Source organism: Microcebus murinus, chromosome 3 (genome assembly GCF_040939455.1).
Source record: "Microcebus murinus isolate Inina chromosome 3, M.murinus_Inina_mat1.0, whole genome shotgun sequence".
NCBI lineage: Eukaryota > Metazoa > Chordata > Mammalia > Primates > Cheirogaleidae > Microcebus > Microcebus murinus.
The window spans coordinates 30,880,697-30,899,084 of record NC_134106.1 but is presented as its reverse complement, the minus strand read 5'-3'; the positions used below and the strand labels follow the sequence as shown (position 1 = coordinate 30,899,084).

The window sequence follows — 18,388 nt, the reverse complement described above, 5'->3', positions numbered from 1 at the left end:
CCAGTTTTACATTTTAATAAAACTACCTTATCAGTTTTTTCTTTCACCCATTATGTTTTTTGCTTAGCTACAAGCTCATTGCCAAAGCCAAGGTTACCTAGATTTTCTCCTAAGTTATCTTCTATAGGATTTATAGTTTTGCATTTTGCATTGAGGTCTATGATCCATTTAAAGCTAATTTTTGTGAAAGGTGTTAAGTTTTGTATCTAGGTGATTTTTTTTTTTTTTTTTACTTCTTGGTGTCCAGTTGTTCCAGCACCATCTGTTGAAAAGACTATACTTTCTTTCTCTTATTGACTTGCCCTTGCTCCTTTGTCAAAGATTAGTTAACTACATTTGTGTGGGCCTCTTTCTGTGCTCTCCGTTCCATTCCATTTATCTACTTGTCTATACTTTCTCTAGTATCATTATGTCTTTTTTTTTTTTTTTTCACGTCAGACGGGTAACGTGCCGATGTCGTAACAAGGTTTGAGGGAGGCACATCTCACGCATGTGCGTGAAAACCCAATCATCACGCTTATGAACTACAAAAGGATCTCATTATGTCTTGATCACTGGAGCTTGAAGGTTGGTAGTGTTAGTCCTCTAACTTTGTCCTTCTTCAGTATTATTTTCAAAGAACAAGGTTTTGGTTTTGTCATTTTTCTCTATTAATTTTCTGTTTTCAATTTCATTGGTTTTTGCTCTAATTTTTATCATTTTGTTACTTCTGCTTACTTTAGATATATATTGCTCTTCTTTTTTAAGTTTCCTAAGGTGGAAGCTTAGATGATTGGCTTTAGATCTTCCTTCTTTTCTAATATATGCATCCAATGGTATAAATTTTCCTCTAAGCACTGCTTGAATTGCATCCCACACATTTAGGGAAATTGTATTTTGATTTTTCATTTAATTGAAGATATTTTTAAATTCCTTTTGAGACTTTTTTGATATGTGTTATTTAGAAGTATGTTGTTTAAACTCCAAATATTTGGGAATTTTTCAGATATCTTTCCCTTATTGATTTCTAGTTTAATTCCATTGTGGTCTGAGAGCATACTTTGTATAATTTATATTCTTTTAAATTTCTCAAAGTGTGTTTTATTGCCTGGGATATAGTCTATCTTGGTGAATGTTTCATGTAAGCTTGAGAAGAATGTGTATTCTGCTGTTGGGTGAAAGATTCTATAAATGTTAATCATCTCCAGTTGGTTGACAATGTTGACAATGTGAAAATACTTACTGATTTTTCTGCCTCCTGGATTTGCCACTTGCTGATAGAGTATTGAAGTAAGATTTGTTTCTCTCTTTTTGCAGTTCAATCAGTTTTTGCCTTGTGTATTCTGATGTATTTTTGCCCTGTGTATTCTGTTATTAGGTACATATAGATACTGTTATCTCTTCTTGGAGAATTGACTCCTTTATCATTATCTGATGCCCCTTTTACACCTGATAATTTTCTTTGTTCTGATATTGACTATGTCTGATACTAATACAGCTACCTCAGCTTTCTTTTGATTAGCATCAGCATGGTATATTTTTCTCTATCCCTTTGTTTTTAATTCATCTGTGCCTTTATATTTAAAGTAGGTTTCTTATAAACAACATATCAATGGGTCTTGGTTTTATCCACTCTGATAGTGTCTGTCTTGTAATTGGTGTAGTAGAACATTTACATTTATAGTGACTATTAGTATAAACTACTTTCTACCATGTTTATAACACCTTTCTAGCCATTGTGCTTGTTCTTTGTTTCTATTTTCTCTTTTTCTGCCTTCTCTGGTTTTAATTAAGTATTTTACATGATTCCATTTTCTATCCTTTCTTAACATATCAATTATATGTCTTAAAAATTTTTTTGTCATTACCCTAGAATTTGCATTACACATTTACAACTAATCTAAGTTTCCTTTCAAATAATGCTATCCTGCTTCAAAGATAGTGTAGTCACTTTATAACAGAGTATTCCAAATTTCTCCCTCTCATCCTTTATAATATTTGCTGTCCTTCACTTTACTTATCCATGTGTTAAAATCAGCCAATCGATTGTTGCTATTAGTACTTTGCACAGTTATCTATTAGACCGTTAAGAATAAGAAAAATAGAAGATGTTACTTTTTTCTTCATTTATGACTGCTCTGATACTTTTCCTTTCTTGATGTAGATCTGAATTTCTGACCTGTATCATTTTCCTTTTCTTGAAGGAACTTCTAATACATCTTGCAAGGCAGATCTCCTGGCAACAAATTCTCTTAGTTTTTGTTTGTCTGAGAAAGTCTTATTTCTTGTTTACATTTGAAGGATAATTTTTACTGAATACAGAATGTTTTATCTTTGTTCCTCTACAGGTAAGTTTTTTTTCCTTTCAAAAATTTTCTGTGTCTTTGGTTTTCTGCAGTTTGATATGTCTAGGTATAGATTTTTGGGTATTTAGTCTGCTCAGTGTTTTCTTAGCTTCTTGGATCTGTGGTTTGGTGTTTGACATCAATTTTGGAAGCTTCTCGGCCATTACTACTTTAAATATATCTTCTCTTCCCTTTTTCTTCTCCTTCTAGTAGTTCCATTTTACACATGTTCTACCTTTTGTAATTGTCACACAGTTCTTATATATTCTGTTCCTTTTAAAAAACCATTTCTTTCTCTTTGTACCTTCAATCTCTTTGATTTTTTTTTTTTTTTGCCCTTGGCTGTGTTCAGTCTAATCATGAGCCCCTCAAAGACATTCTACATTCTGTGACAGTGTTTTCTCAGTTTTCTGAGATTTCTGACACTGTTGCTCAGGGATTTCTGAGATTTCCTTTTGATTCTTTTTAGATTTCCCATCTGTCGGTTTACATTACCCATCTGTTCTTGTATGTTTGCTAATTTACCTTTAGAACCCTTAACATAGTAATCATAATTATTTTAAATTCCCTGTCCAATACTCAAAATCTGTGTTATACCTGAGTCTTATTCTTTTGCTTACTTTGTCTCCTTGGGTTACGTTTTTTTCTTTCCATTTAGCATGTCTTTTAACTTTTTGTTGAAAGCAGGATATGATGTGTTGGATAAAAAAACTGAGGAAATTGATTTTTAGTGTGAAGTTTTATATTGGGCTATGTTTAATACCTTCTGTAGCTTCAGGTGCCAAAGGCATCAGTTTCCTTATTTTTTCCACCTTTTCCTAATGCCTTTATGTCTCCCTAAGAACGCCTTCTTAAGTAGAATCTGTGTCTTGCAGCTCTTTCAGTTGTTATGCTTGAGCTCTGTTTCAAAACAGTTGTTTTCCCTCCCCCTGCTGGGAATAGGGGGAGATTTTCCTCTAATCTTCACTGTGAGGACCTGGCGTGGATCCTTGAGGTCAAAACCACAAAAGCCTGCTCCCCTCCTCCCCACCCGAGGCTGAGCCCCCAAGCATTTCTGAACTTCAAGTAATGCATACTCGGCCTAGGCCAATCCTTCTACCTTACCACTTAAGTGTTCCTAGTTGCTGGCTCTTGCGGCTTCTCTGATGGTTTCAAGAAAAGTTCTTGATTTTCAATTTTCTCAGCCTTTTTTCTCATTGTGAGGAGAGGAGCAATAACTTCCAAGCTCTTTGCATGTAAGAGCCTAGACTGGAAGTCCTCTGTGGATTTTTAGGTGATTCATTTAATGGTCACTTATGGAGCACCGTCTGTTGCTAAGGCATTGTACTAGACCTAATGGAGGACACAGGCATAGCCAATCCACGCCTCTATCCTCAGGGACCATGTGAGGTCACTTGCATAGCGTATATGTTGTCTCTCCAACAGGGTCCAGGGTCTCCACTCCTGTGTTTGTCCATATTCTGGCTTTTCTCAAACAAGCCCATAGAGCCACAGTCTCAAGATTTTGAGTTCTGTAAGATAATTTAAAAATTGTATGTTTGTGTTTTAATTGTTATACAGTAATCCCCCCTTATCTTTGGTTTTACTGTCTGTGGTTTTAGTTACCCATGGTTTAAAAATATTAAATGGAAATTTCCAGAAATAAACAATTCATACGTTTTAAATTATACCCAGTTCTGAGCAGTGTGATGGTATCTTGAGCCATCCTGCTCCATCCTGCCCAGGACGTGAGTTGTCCCTTTGCCTGGTGTATCCACAATGCATATGCTTCTTGAGTACTAGTCACTTAGTAGCCATCTTGGCTGTCGTGGTATCCAAGGGCTTGTGTTCAAGTAACCCTAATTTTACTCACTAATGGCCCCAAAGTGCAAGAGTGGTGATGGCAATTTGCATATGCCAGAAAGAAGCTATACCATGATTCCTTTAAGTGAAAAGGTGAGAATTCTCAATTTGACAAGGAAAGGAAAAATTGTATGCTGAGGTTACTAAGATCTACAGTGAGAATGAATCTTCTATCTATGGAATTGTGAAGAAGGAAAAAGAAATTTGTGCTAGTTTTGCTGTTGCATCTCAAACTTTATCATAGGTGTGTATGTATATGAAAAAAAGTATATATACGGTTCTGTGCTATCCATGGTTTCAGGTATCCACTGGGGGTCTTGGAATGTATCTCTCATGAATACGGGGAGACTACTATGTAAAATTTAAGATAATTTAAGGGTATTCTAGACAGGGGTCAGCCAACTATGGCCCATGGACTAAATCTGACCCACCACCTGTTTATTTGTGAAACAAGTTTTATTGGAACGCAGCCATGCTCATGTGTTTACATAATGTCTATGGTGCTTTCGTGCCACAGTAGTGGAGTTGAGCAGTTGTGACCGAAAATGTATGTCCCACGAAGCCTGAAATATTTACTATCTGGCACTGTACAGAGAACATTTACTAGCCTTGCACTAGAAGTTCTCTACGTCTTATGATCATATGATTTCAGTGTCACAAATGGTGTTTCTGTTTATGATCATGAAGTCGAGTGAAGATTTCTAATTTAGGTTTCTTGGGTGTTTGCAAATGGAAAAGTGGAGGTGAACTGGGTCATCAGATGGGCAGTTTGAGACATACATGTATGGGACATACATAAGAGCCTGCCCTGAAGCGGCTAGAACTGGGCTGGTGCTGGGGGCCCGTACGGTGCGGGTGTCCCACCTGTGTGTGTCCTGACTTGTCACTGCTCAATAACAGCTGAGGTGGGTACGGCAGTAGAAAGTTTTTCTATTTGTGATATCTGTTCTGGAAATAACGAAGTTAGATACCCATTTCATGCTACTCCCTGTCATCTCACAATGCCAATCTTGCCTTCAACTGAAGATAACCATCTTCCACAGAATGAACAGGCGACACCTTATTAAAATTGGCATTGGAGAATTGCCTCGTGCTTAACTACAGCTCTGCTGACAACACCCTGGAAATACAAATGGAAAGTCTGTATTGATTCCATGGGCAAGTGCAAACATGGTCTTGCACTGGTGGGTAAGGCACGTCTCCGTGAAAGGAACGGCCAAAGCCAGGTCATGGCTCCCTTCCGGTGGTCGTCTCTAGAAGGGCCATCTGGAAAGAGGTGGGCCTGAGAGGCCAGAGCTTGAGGAGGGGGCCTCCCCGGAACCCCTCCAGGGCTTCAGATATTCCCAAACTCAGTGTGCAAATAGCGCTGGGGTCAAAAGCAGCATCCTGGCTGCCATGGCACAGACACGGAAACCTGAAAACTGAGGCATAAACACAGACATGGGAGTGCAGGCAGAGGGGACCTTGGGGCTATAAGACAAGACCCTCAGAAGTCATGGGAATGGCTCTGGACCTGCTCAGGTCAGGACACTGATGGTTTGCACCAACTTTAACTAAATCTCCATGGGGGCAGGGAGATTCCATGTTCTATTTGAATTATATAATTTTGAAATTTATACATATGTACATGTATTTATTTAGCCATTCATTCATTGAATAAGTACTCTTTGAGCCTCTGCTGTGTAAGTGTGCGTTAGTAATTTTGGTTGGCTGCTAGTAATAGGAAGTCAAAATAAGAGTGATTTGAATGAAATGAAAAGATTCTCAGAGACGATTTGTCTTGTTTGCTCTGCTATCTTTAACATGTGGCTTAGGTCCTGAAGGTCACCTCGTTGTTATAAGATGGTTGTTGTTGCTCCAGTCATCACATCCATATTTCAGGCAGCAGAATGGAGGATGAGGCAAGGGGAACTCCCTTTAATAAAAATCTTCCCCAGAAGTCATATCCCCCTGAAATATGCCCTAATCAGAACACTCTATCACTTACTTAAGATCAGGGGTCCTCAAAAATTTTAAACAGGAGGCCAGTTCACTGTCCCTCAGACCATTGGAGGGCAGGACTATAGTTTAAAAAAAACTATGAACAAATTCCTGTGACACTGCACATATCTTATTTTGAAGTAAAAAAACAAATGGGCAAAAACACCCCTATGTGGCCCACGGGCCTTAGTTTGAGGACACCTGCTTAAGATATTTGGAGGCTTGCAGACTTCTTAGTGTGACGTTCAAGGCCCTACGACCCTGCTCCAAATTGCATTGCTGGGATTATCTCCTTCCTCCATGCAGTTTAGTTTCTAGCCGAAAAAACAAAAAAAAGAACCACTTAACAATTGTCATACATACGTTCTGCTTTCTTGTCTCCACTTTTGTTAACGCTTTTCCCTCCACCTGCAATGCTTTTTGTTTCTTCCTGGCCTGTGCAGATTCTGCTCTTGCCTCTAACGCCACCTCCGTGAAGACTGACGGCCTCTTGCTGGAAACTTCCCTCGGCGAGTACGAAACACGCATGAGACGCAGAGATGTTCTAGTTCCTCACAAACATCGCCTTTCCCCACACTTGTCTAGACACCCAGACCAAAACTCGATTCCATTCTTTTTCTCTTCTCTACTTTGCACAGAGGAGGTGCTCCAGACAGATTCGCTGCATGAACTAAGGAACGAATGAATTCCTCACTTTTCTTCCCATGTTTTCAAAATAAGAGCGACAGCAAGATCCTTTTCAGTTCATTAATAATCGTGTTGCACGAAACAGATGCTGGCAAATAGGAGATGTTGCCAAAGACACGTGCTGCTTCTGGACTTCTTCGCTTTGACAGAGAGAGGAGCCCTCAGGTACACCCACTGTCCTCTTCCGGAAGGAGCCGCGTCTACACGAGTCTCTGCATAAGGCGATCCCACGCGATGCCTTGTGAATAGTCCTGCCTGCTGGCAGGGCGGGACAGCACAGAGCATCTTCGGGGACGCTGCGGCGTGCAGACCCGCACCAGATGTGTGATCAGCACACACGGCGAAGATTCTTGGGAAATGGTCAGCGAGAGGCACAACCAGAGCTTCTGCCTTCAGCTTTTGCCCTGTGGAACCTCTGCCTTTCCTCTGTCCAGTCATCCCTGTCTTTGGTTCCCCAGGGCACCAGTTCCCAACGGCCAGACCTCAGCCCCTGCTGGCCTGTTCTAATCCCATCTAAACTCTCCTCCCTGAGAAAGGCCCCTAGACTGGCCTTTCTAAACATTTCCCAAACCAACTAGCAAACGGAGCACATTTGAATAAAGTATTGAGTGGTTTTGTAATAATGGATGATGGCAAAAAATGTATTCTTCCAGCCAGCCCAGAACAGCAAGCAAGAAGTGGCAGAGGCGAGCCTCGTGGGTCCCTGCAGGCTGTTTGGAACTGGATCTTAGGGACGGCAGGGCAAAGCTCTGTGGAGGGGTGCAGCAGCCCCCACTCTGGGCTCTGGCCTCAGCCCTGTGCCTGCCAGACCTCAGGCAAGTTATTGTCACTTAATTAAGTTAATTAACCTCCTGAGTCTTACCTTGCCCAATCTTCCACTAGGATTATATGAACTGACATGGAAGTTACTGGCACATGGCGAACACTCAGAAAATACTAGTTTCTTTTCCTTTCAGAGAGATATTGGGGCTGGCATAGAGACTGTCACTCACACTCAGGGACAGGCCAAAATGAGGGCAAATACAGGCGGAGTTTCTCCCCCCTGCAGGAGCCCAGGCTCAGGAGGGAGAAGCACTCGGACACGCAGGCCACTGGAGCCACAGGAGCTTGTGAGTGTGTGGGAGGGACGTCTACTCTTGGGGGCACAGGGAAGGGAGGGTTCCTGGAGGGGTCCCTAGGAGCCTAGGTCAGAGGATTAATAGGAATGACCTGGGGAAAGTGTGTGAGACAGCATTCTGGACAAAGGGAACTGTAAATGTAAAGACATGGAGGCAAGAAATCCTTGTGCAATAATGGGCCTGTTGGTAATATTAATACAAATCATTACAACATTCCTGTGGACCTACTGTGTACTGCACACCCGGCTAAATGCTTTATAGGCGTTGTTTCATTAATTCTCCAGCAACTCTTTGAGCAATGCGTTATTAGCCAGCCTGTTTCACACATGAGGAAACTGAGATCCAGAATGCTAAGGGAATTTTTGTAAGATCACAGAGCTTGCGGGTGGTGGGGAAGGGCTTTGATCAAGAGCTGTGGTTAGTAATTGGCTGGGACTGAGGAGCTGCTTGCTGCAGATGTTGGGGTGGCTATTGCTCTGGGCAAGCCCATGAAAACAACATTTAGGTGAACAGAACAAATGCACGAGGCCACTCCAACTTTGCCCATCCACCCCACTTGAGCACCTTGCAGATGTCGCTTGGGTCAGGGTAAATCTACTCCCATGACTGACCAAGGACCAGCTCACAGGGACACATCCATTAAAGGTGCATTGGAAGCTGCCTCACAGGGCAAGCCTCAGAGGTGCCGGGCACACAGACTTCCAGGTGCAGGCCAGCCTTGTGACGTTCAGGTGATCTAGCATGTTGGCATTTATTGAGAAATGAGCTACTTCTGGTGGCTGGATCTTGGTGCTTATCTGTTTTTCAGAGAATATCTCTTTCTTGCAATTGAGTGTGGCCCAATTCAAAGCGCAGTAATGGAGTTAGGTGATTTAGGGAGGGGTGCGTGCAGGAAGAGACAAGCAGTTGTCATGATTCAAATGAAAATATTTTCAAATTTTCACGTGAGATGTACACTTGGCACACACAGAAAATGATTGGTACCTATAGAAATTTATCTATCTTGATACTTTTTTTCTGTTAAATTTCCTACCATTATCTTAAAAAATAAAGACCTGTTTTGAACACACAAAAAGATGTTCAATATATCACTAGTTATCAGGAAGTGCAAATTGAAATCACAATGAGGTACTAGTTTGCACCCACTGGGTTGACTATAATCAAAGAGACAGGTAATAGCAAATGTTGGCAAGAAAGTGGAGAAATTGGAACCCTCATACACTGCTGCTGGGAATGTGAAATGGTGCAGCTGTCTTGGAAAATAGCCTGGCAATTCCTCGAAAGGTTAAACTTACAGCTATCATATGACACAGCAGTTCTACTCCTAGTATATACACAAGAGAAATTAAAATACATGTCCACAAAAACAAAAACAACAACAAAAACAAAAAACAACAGTAGAAAACACCCTTGTGCAGGAATGTTCATAGAAGCATTATTCATCATAGCCAAAAGATGGAAACAACCCAAGTGCCCCTCAACTGATGAATGGATAAATAAAATGTGTTATATCCATACAATGGGATATTATTCTGCAATAAAAGGAAATGAAGTAGTGATAAACCTTGAAAACATTATGCCAAATTTGAAAAGCCAGTCACAAAGGATTATATGTTATATGATTTCATTTATATAAAATGTCTAGAATAAGGAAATTGATGCAGACAGAAAGTAGATTGGTGGTTGCCTGGGGCTGGGCATGGGATGGGGAGAAATGGGGAGTGACTGTCAGTGTGTACAGGGTTTCTTTGGGGCATGATGACAATATTGTAATATTGATTGTGATGATCGTGTAACTCTGTTACTATATTAAAACCACTGAACTGTACACTTTCAATGAATGAATGGTGCAGTATGTGAATTATATCAATGAAGTTACTTTAAAAAAACAATTATGAGCAGTAACCCCACACAGTGGTGGGGTACTGTGGGGTACCAGCACACTTTCATCTGTTCCACATTGGTCCTCATCACAACCCTTTAGGGCAGGTGGCATTAGGGAGTCGTGTTTACTAGATGAGAAAGCCAGGCACAGTGAGATTGTGGAGCTTCCCCGAGCTCAGGTAGCTTTGCGGAAGGTCCATTAGTCTCTCAGGTCTGGCAACTAGTTCCAGACATATTTATAGACCTGATTTTCAAGCTATGCTCTACAGAGCTTCTACAGGGGAGGCCCACGGGTAGGGGCAGCAGGGATGGGGTGAGCATGGACAAGTAGAGTTGCTAATCAAGCCGAGCTCTGGCCTCCTACTTAGTTTGAATCAAAGCACTTCTGGATTTATATTAACATATGGAGCGCATGTATATGCTTTCTTTGGAAAAAGGGGTTTCCCTGCCAAGATCCATTGCCCTTAGACCCACGATTCTCAGGTTGTAAAGATATTCAACATAAAACTTCCCTTGGGATTAGAGTCCAAAGTGCTGATGTATCTTTAAAAAAAATGTTCATATTTTAAACAAAAAAGTGGTAACTTGAGCTTCCAAGATTTTGTTGCTTTCACGTTGATTCTTTGGTGGCGATTCCATTCACTAGGTACCTATTTCCAACACTAACTTGCCAGTAAACAAGTGAGAAACATTGATGTTGGCCAAAATATATTCTGTTGCTAGAAAACAATGCAGCTAAAGTGTTTATGAAATCATCAGAAAACACCATCACTTAATGCTAATATTGTACAAGATGTCCCTGCCCCCTAGAAATGCTCCCTTCTTCATCCAAGACTGCCTTTAGAAGCAAAAGTTGTTGCTCCACAAAATCTACTTATGTTCTCAATTTGTCTTAACAAGGAATGACATAAGTTTACCAGACGAAGGAGTCCATTTTTCGTTCCCTGTGTTTAATCTGTGTGGACAGAAAGCTGTAAATATCGTAAGTGGCTGTAGCCGGCTGGCCTTGAAGGGCCGGTTCGTTAAGGACCATGGTTCGCTGGTTTCTTGTATGTCTTCCAAGGCCAAGAGGCTGTTTGCCCATCATCACTACGAGACCTGGGGAACAAAAGCCGGGGGCCCAGGAGCCCGGGTTGAAGGATGACGTGACCTTTGACCGCCACTGGAGAGGCCTGGAGGGAAAGAGGCTAAGTCAGGCTCCAGTAAGGTTTAATGACAGATCTTGTTAGGGTTAAAAAAACAGCTCTGGCATCCAGCTGGGACTTCATTTGGGGAGGTACACAAAGGGCCTTCAGTGACAGCCACCCAGGCACCATGCACAACTGCACCAGGTCCGCTGAGCTGTCATTCATTCTGCGCCTGCTCCTGCCGGGGACCGCCACCCCGCATCAGTATGAGCCAACAGGAAATTGCACGCATTTATTTTTCCCTGTTGCCACCAGCATGTCTCACTCTTCCTGATGTTATGGTGACGTTCTGATAGTGGCAAGGGCCTAATCCTCGTTTTTCTTTTATTAAAAATAATCATTGAGAGGGATGCAGCATGGTCCCAATCTACCTTTGGGACCGGTAGATTTAGCGCCATGGTTCATGCTAATCAGGAGCCTTCCTGAAAGCTTGGCAGTAATTTGGCGTTTTGCTGAGGCGTGGATTTGAGCAGCCTGGGACCTGGCGTCTGCTGCCTGAGCAGCACTGAGGCTCTTGGTTTGCCCTTGCACATGGTAACTCGGGGGAAAAAGGATGGAATTGCAGAAAATGAACATCAAGGGAGGGTGAAACACAAGCAAAAGCTAAAAATGTGGTCGGGTGAAGCGAGGATGTGTACGGGGGTGTGCGGTTGCACAGGAAGTGTGATGTAGGGAAAGTTTAGACGTATTTGGAAATTCCTGACGGTTTGGACATACTATTCTCAAATATCAAGGGTCTGCTCTAAAAAAGAATGTGATACTTTAAAAAAACCTTTTTATTTTGAGATAATTATAGATTCATATACACTTGTAAGAAATAATACAGAGAAATCTCCTGTGTCCTTTATCTAGCTTCTCTCAATGGGGATATCTTAAAAATGATAATATAATCCTATAACAAGGACATCAACATTGATATAGTGAAGGATCCCTCATGTTGCTCTGTTATTGCCTCAGTTACTTTCCTCCCATCCTCACCCCCTCCTTAATCCCTGGCAACCATTAATTTGGTCTCCAATTCAATAATTTTGTCATTGTGAGAATGGATCACACTATGTGAAACTTTTGGAATTTCCTTTTCCCCCTCAGCATAATTTTCTGGAGATTCATCCAAGTTATTGTGTGTATCAGTAGATCACTCTTTTTATTGCTGAGTAGTATTCCACAGGATGGATACACCACCATTTGTTTAACCACCCATCCACTGAAGGACATCTGGGTTGTTTTCAGTTTTTAGCTATTATGAATGAAGCTGCTGTAAACATTTGTGTACAAGCTTTTGTGTGACAAGAGTTTTCATTTCTCTGGGTTAAATGCCAAAGAATCCATGAGTGCAATTGCTGGGTTGTATGACAGTGGCATATTTAGTTATTTAAGAACTATCAAACTGTTTTCCAGAATGGTTGTACAATTTCTCATTCACACCTACAATGCCTGAGGGATCTAGACATTTGGTATCATCACTGGTTTTTATTTTAGTCATTCTGGTAGGTGTGTGGTGATATCCATATGCAATTTACTTTCAACCTGCCTATATAATATTTGAAGTGAGTTTCTTACAGACAGAGTCATGATTTTCAATCTATTCAACTGATCTCTAACTTTTAATTGGTATATATAGACCATTTACATTTCATGTAATTATAAGTATCTTAGATCTTAAGTCTGTTTGTTCTCTCTGTTTTTCATTTCTCTGTTTTCATTTTCCTACCTAAGAATTGAACATTTAAAAGAATTTTATATTGATTTATCCACAATATAAAAATGCTTAAAATGTATTGCTTAAAAATGTATCTCTTTATATACCTTTTTTAGTGATTGCCCTAAACATTACATTATATGTACATACCTCATCACAGTCTACTAGTATTGTCATTTTACCAGTTTGAGTGAAATATAGAAACTTTAATTCTATTTGTATCCTTTTCCTTTTGTCTGTTTATAATTGTATTAAATATATTCTCTACATACACTTAGAACATTATCAGTGTTATAATTTTTGCTTCAAATATTAAATGTAATTTAGAAATTCAAAAGGAGAAGGAAATCCTATTTTATTTACCCACATTATTACTTAGTGAATTCTTTTTTCTTTCTTGGTGTTCCAAATTCCTTATTTTTCATTTCCCTTCTGTTTAGCCTACTTCATTTATCCCTTCATTTAGTGGAGGTCTGCTGGCAACAAATTCTCTTAGTTTTGCTTCATTTGGGAATGTCTTAATTTCCCCTCCATTCCTGAAATATATTTTCACTGGGTATAGGATTCTGAGTGGACCGTTCTGTTCTTTCAGCCTCTGAAAAATATTGTACCTCTTCTTTCTGGTCTCCATGATTTCTGATGAGAAATCTGCTGTCATTCTAATTGTTTTCCCCTTAGGTAAGGTACCATTTTTTTCCAAACTGCTTTCAAGATTTTTTTCTTTATCTTTAGTTTTCAGAAGTAGGTTTATGTTTTTGCCAAATCTAGGAAGTTTGCAGCCATTTTTTCTTCAATTCTCTTTCAGCCCTCTTTCTTTTCTCCTTCTGAGACTCTGATGGTGCACATACTAGATCTTTTCATTTTGTCCCTCCAGTCTTTGAGGCTCTGTTCACCTTTTCCCCTGTCTATTTGCTGGATAATTGCTATTGTTCTGTCTTCCAATTCACAGACTTTTTCCTCTGTCTGCTCCATTCTGCCATTAAACCCTTCCACTGAACTTTTTATTTCAGTTATTTATTTATTTATTTTAGTTCTAAAATTTTCATTTGGTTCTTCTCTATTTCTTTTTTTTTTTTTTTTTTTGGCATATTATGGGGGTACAGATTTTAAGGTTTCAATAAATGCCCATTCCCCCCTGCCCCCCACAAGTCTGAGTCTCCATCATGACCATCCCCCAGATGGTGCACATCTCACTCATTATATATGTATATACCCGCCCCCCCCTCCCACCTGCCCAACACCCTATTACTGTAGTACCTATGTGTCCACTTAGGTGCTGCTCAGTTAATACCAGTTTGCTGGTGAGTATATGTGGTGCTTGTTTTTCCATTCTTGGGAAACTTCACTTAATAGTATGGGTTCCAGCTCTAACCAGGAAAATATAAGATGTGCTATATCACCGTTGTTTCTTAGAGCTGAATAGTACTCCATGATATACATATACCACATTTTATTAATCCATTCTTGGATTGATGGGCACTTGGGCTGTTTCCTCTTCTCTATTTCTTTTACTTCTTTGCTGACATGTCTATTTCTTTTCTGGGGCTTTCTAGTTTTGTATTTGTTTCAAATCTGTTTGTAATTGCTTGTTGAAGCATTTTTTTAACATGGCTACTTTCAAATCTTTGTCAAAAAATTCCAACAGCTTTCTCATCTTGGTGTTAGCATCTCTTGATTGTCTTTTAAAATTTGTGTAGAGATATTCCTAGTTTTTGGTAGGATGAATAATTTTTAAAATTAAAACCTGGACATTTAATGTTATCAGACACTGGATTTTATTTAAATCTTCTGCCTTAGCTGGCTTTCTCCGATAGCACTCTGGCAGAGGAAGGTGGAGGAGAGTGATACCTTGTTACTTCCATTTAGAGAAGTCTAGGTTCCCCTCCCAGTCTTCATTAACGCTGGGTGGGGGTGGCTCCTCCTTACTGCTGAGCACAGGAGGGGGTCCCAGCTCTCCTTGGGTCTTCACTGACACTGTGGTAAGGGTGGCCTCCTTGCTGCTGGGTGATGATTAAAGTCTTGGCTCTTCAGCTGTCTCTGATACCACCTGTGGGGCGCAAGAGGCATTCTTTGTTACTGCCAGGTGGGTGTGGAAGCCCACGCTCCCCACAGTCTTTCCACTGGTACCATGAGAGAGGAAGGGGGTTTCTTATTGGCCGGCAGGAATGAAAGTCAATTTCCCTACTTGTTCTTCTCTAATACCATCCTGGCAGGGGTTTAGAGTGCCTCGATATAGCCTGGCAAGGGTAGAAATCTAGGCTCTCACTTGGTCTTTGCTTGTGTGGGTGAGTTTTTTCTGTGATGTTTGGCTGGAGTAGAGTGGTTATTGTCTAAATTGTCTAAAAGGTTTTTTTTTGTCTTTCCAAGCTGCCCTTTTCTTAATCCTTTGGCTTGAGGAGAGCAAGCTTTTGTTGGAGTGCGTTTTGGTCTGTACTTGCTGGTGTTTTGGGGCTGTCAGCTTTTTCACTTCTAAGTCTGGGATATATGAGGAAAAAAGGAAACCCTGGCCTTCCTTCCCTCCACCTTTCAAAGTTTTCTTTATATATGTAATGTCTAGGGCTTTTACTTGTACTTAGCAAGAGGAATGAGAAAAGTGCATCTGTTCCATTGTTCTGAGAGCAAAAGTCTTAACATATTTTTGATAAAAGAAAAAATTATCTACTTATAATCTCATCCTAGTATAACTTTTTGTTTTTATATGTTTCTTTTGATTTCTTGTTAATATATATATAATATACATATAATATATATAATACAATATTTATTATAGGGTAATAATTTGTGTATATACCTTTTTATGTCTTGTTTTTTATTTATTATATTTTAAAATATAGAAAACATTTCCCCATGCATTTATAGACTGTGTAATTACCATTTCAATAGCCACTAATAGTTATGCTATTATCATCTCTATTTTAAAAAACATTTTTCTTATTGATTGTTACTCCTACTTTTTTTTTTTTTGGCAGTAGAAATAACACTGCAAAATTATCTTTCCACATAGGGTTTTCTGTCTGGCCTCTCTTGAACTTCTTCCTTAGGATAAATTTCTAGGAATAAATTTTTTAAAACCAAAGGGTATTTTAAAAGAAGTTTTGTGACATATTGTTGTGGCATTTTCTTCAAGCAATGTAGATACTAATGCTCAGTGTTCAGTGCAGTAATTTCTTCACAGTGTCATCACTTTAGGATTCTACTTTAGTTCTCTGTGGTCCAGTCTTGTCCTTACTTGAAACCCTGAAGGACTCAGCTTGCACGAAGTCATGGCGGTTACCCCACCTGTCCCAACTCCTGCAACAGCAAGATTTCTAAAGATACAAGTGACACTTTTCAGAGAAGGCATCACATTTCTATGAGCCAATCTGTGTTTTTTGCTTATTTGGATTCATCTGTCACCATATAGGGTGAAGATGCTTATACTAATTTTCATATTTTTCCTTTTCTATTGGCATTAAAACAAAAGCCTCCTAAGTGATATAAAAAGCTCAATGACTCTAATAAATTTTAACGAATCTATATTTATGCAAGAAGAAAGACATCTCTGATTGCTCACAGGGAACACAGAAGCACCAGAGAAATTCTGAGAATGTAGTTCAGAAGATGCATTTTTGAAGGAAGCAGTTGCAAGTGGCTGAGATGTCCTTGGGAATATCAGGAAGGTCAGGACAAATATTAGGAAGGGCAATACCTCGTTACGTCATATGCATTTCACCCAATGGGCTGCCAATCAATGGCACCCTTGGAAAAGAAACTTTGGATGGAGCTGTTGAGTTGGCCTTCCATGGACAATTGCCTAGGACTCTTTCTCTTTCCTGGGGTGGGTTTTACTGGAAAAACTTCTTAATCTTAGAAATAGAAACTCACCTTTGGTATTGTTTTTGCAAGACGGGTTTATCTGCATTCAAACTTCTCAGACAACTGAGAAAACCAATGTTCCTTTCTGGATCAGATGCCTGGAAATCCCTGACTAATGGAGAGCCTGGCCAACTTGTAGCCTCCACAAGTGAGTATTTGGGAGCTGGAAAGGTTGACTATACTCTTGGTGTCAGATTAGAAAGAGAATCCACTGGAGAATACACCTGTGGCCTTTGGACATTGGTTGCTCATCTTGGTTTCCTCTTTTTGCACATACTTTCTCGCCATACTTTGTAGCTGTCTTCTAACGACTATATCCAGCAGCCTTTCTCATACTCCTCGTCCTCTTGGAGCTCTCTATGTCATGTGCCAGCCACTGTTCAAATGAATGAATCTTGTAAGGTCGTGTCCATTAGTGTCCCCATTTTACAGATGAGAAAACAGAACATTTGAATACAGAAACTGTCTCCAAAGCCCAGGCCCTTAACCACTGTGCTGCTTTTGCCATTGCTAATTAGCTACCCATCTGTCCTCTTGGAAGCATTCTCCTGCCTTTGCGTCTATGTGCATGCATTTCTTGGTCTTTTTCTACCTCTCTTATAATTATCTATGACTGTTGTAGTGACCAACACATAAATGTTTATTTCCAGTGATACCCTGTCGACTACTAGTGTACACCCACAAAAATCACCATTTCTAATTCTGACTGCATCATCTAACCCCCAAATTCGCTTTTATAGGGGTACACTTTTTATTGTCATGTAACAGAAATGCAGGAAAATGTACCAAATAATAAGCGTACAGTTTGAGGAATTTTCATAAAGGGAATGCAACTTTGTAACCAGCACCAAGATCTAAAAACAAAACATTACGACACCCCAGTTACACCCCTTGTGTACTCTTCCATTCACTACCCACTCCATCCCTAGAATAACCACCATCATTGTTTTAAATACCATAGATTAATTTTTCCTGTTTTGAAATTCATATAAATGAAATCAAATTTATGTGCTCTTTTGTGACTATCAGTTTTTCATTCAACATCATATTTATAACATTCCAGGTTGTTGCATGTAGAGGTAGTTTATTTATTCTCTTTGCTGTATAATATTCCATTATAGGCATATACCACAATTTATAAAATCCATTTTATTGTCGACAGATATTTTGGGTAGTTTTCAGTGTTGGGCTGTTATAAGTGATGCTCATAATATCTTGTGTAAATTGTTTCAGTGGGCATATGCATTTCTCTTAGGTTCATGTCTAGGACTGGAATTGCCAAACTCTATATTGCCTGTTTTTGCCTGATTTATTCAGTATAATGATTTTGAGACTCAGCCATCATGTACATATCAACAGCCCATCACTTTAATTGATGAATAGTAACCCATTGTATAGATAGATATGTTACAATTATTTATCCACTCATTTGTTAATGGACATTTGGATAGTTTCCAACTCTTGACTATTACAAATAAAGCTACTAAGAACATTCATGTACAATCTTTGTGTGGATGTATGTTTTTGTTTCTTTTGGTTATATACCTAAGAGTGAAATGGCTGGGTTGTATGGTAGGTGTATATTTAACTTTTTAAGAAACTGTCAGTTGTTTTGGTGATAGTTGTACTATTTTATATTCCCCTCATTGGTATTTGGGTTGCAGTTCCTCCACATATTCACAAACATGCGGTATGTTCAATCTTTCTCATCTTAGCCAACCTAATGGGTGTGTAGTGGTATCTCATTGTGGTTTTAATCTGCATTGTATACATATGTCACAACTGATGACTAATGATGCCGAACATCTGTTC

General features: G+C 39.7%; 1 non-coding gene across 1 annotated transcript; it reads right to left on the bottom strand.

The window, feature by feature from the left end:
- Nucleotides 1-432: 432 nt before the first annotated feature.
- On the bottom strand, nt 433-536 carry LOC142870384 (small nucleolar RNA U13). Its single transcript, XR_012918789.1, has one exon. It is a non-coding gene; the product is annotated as a small nucleolar RNA U13 (small nucleolar RNA).
- Nucleotides 537-18,388: the final 17,852 nt, after the last annotated feature.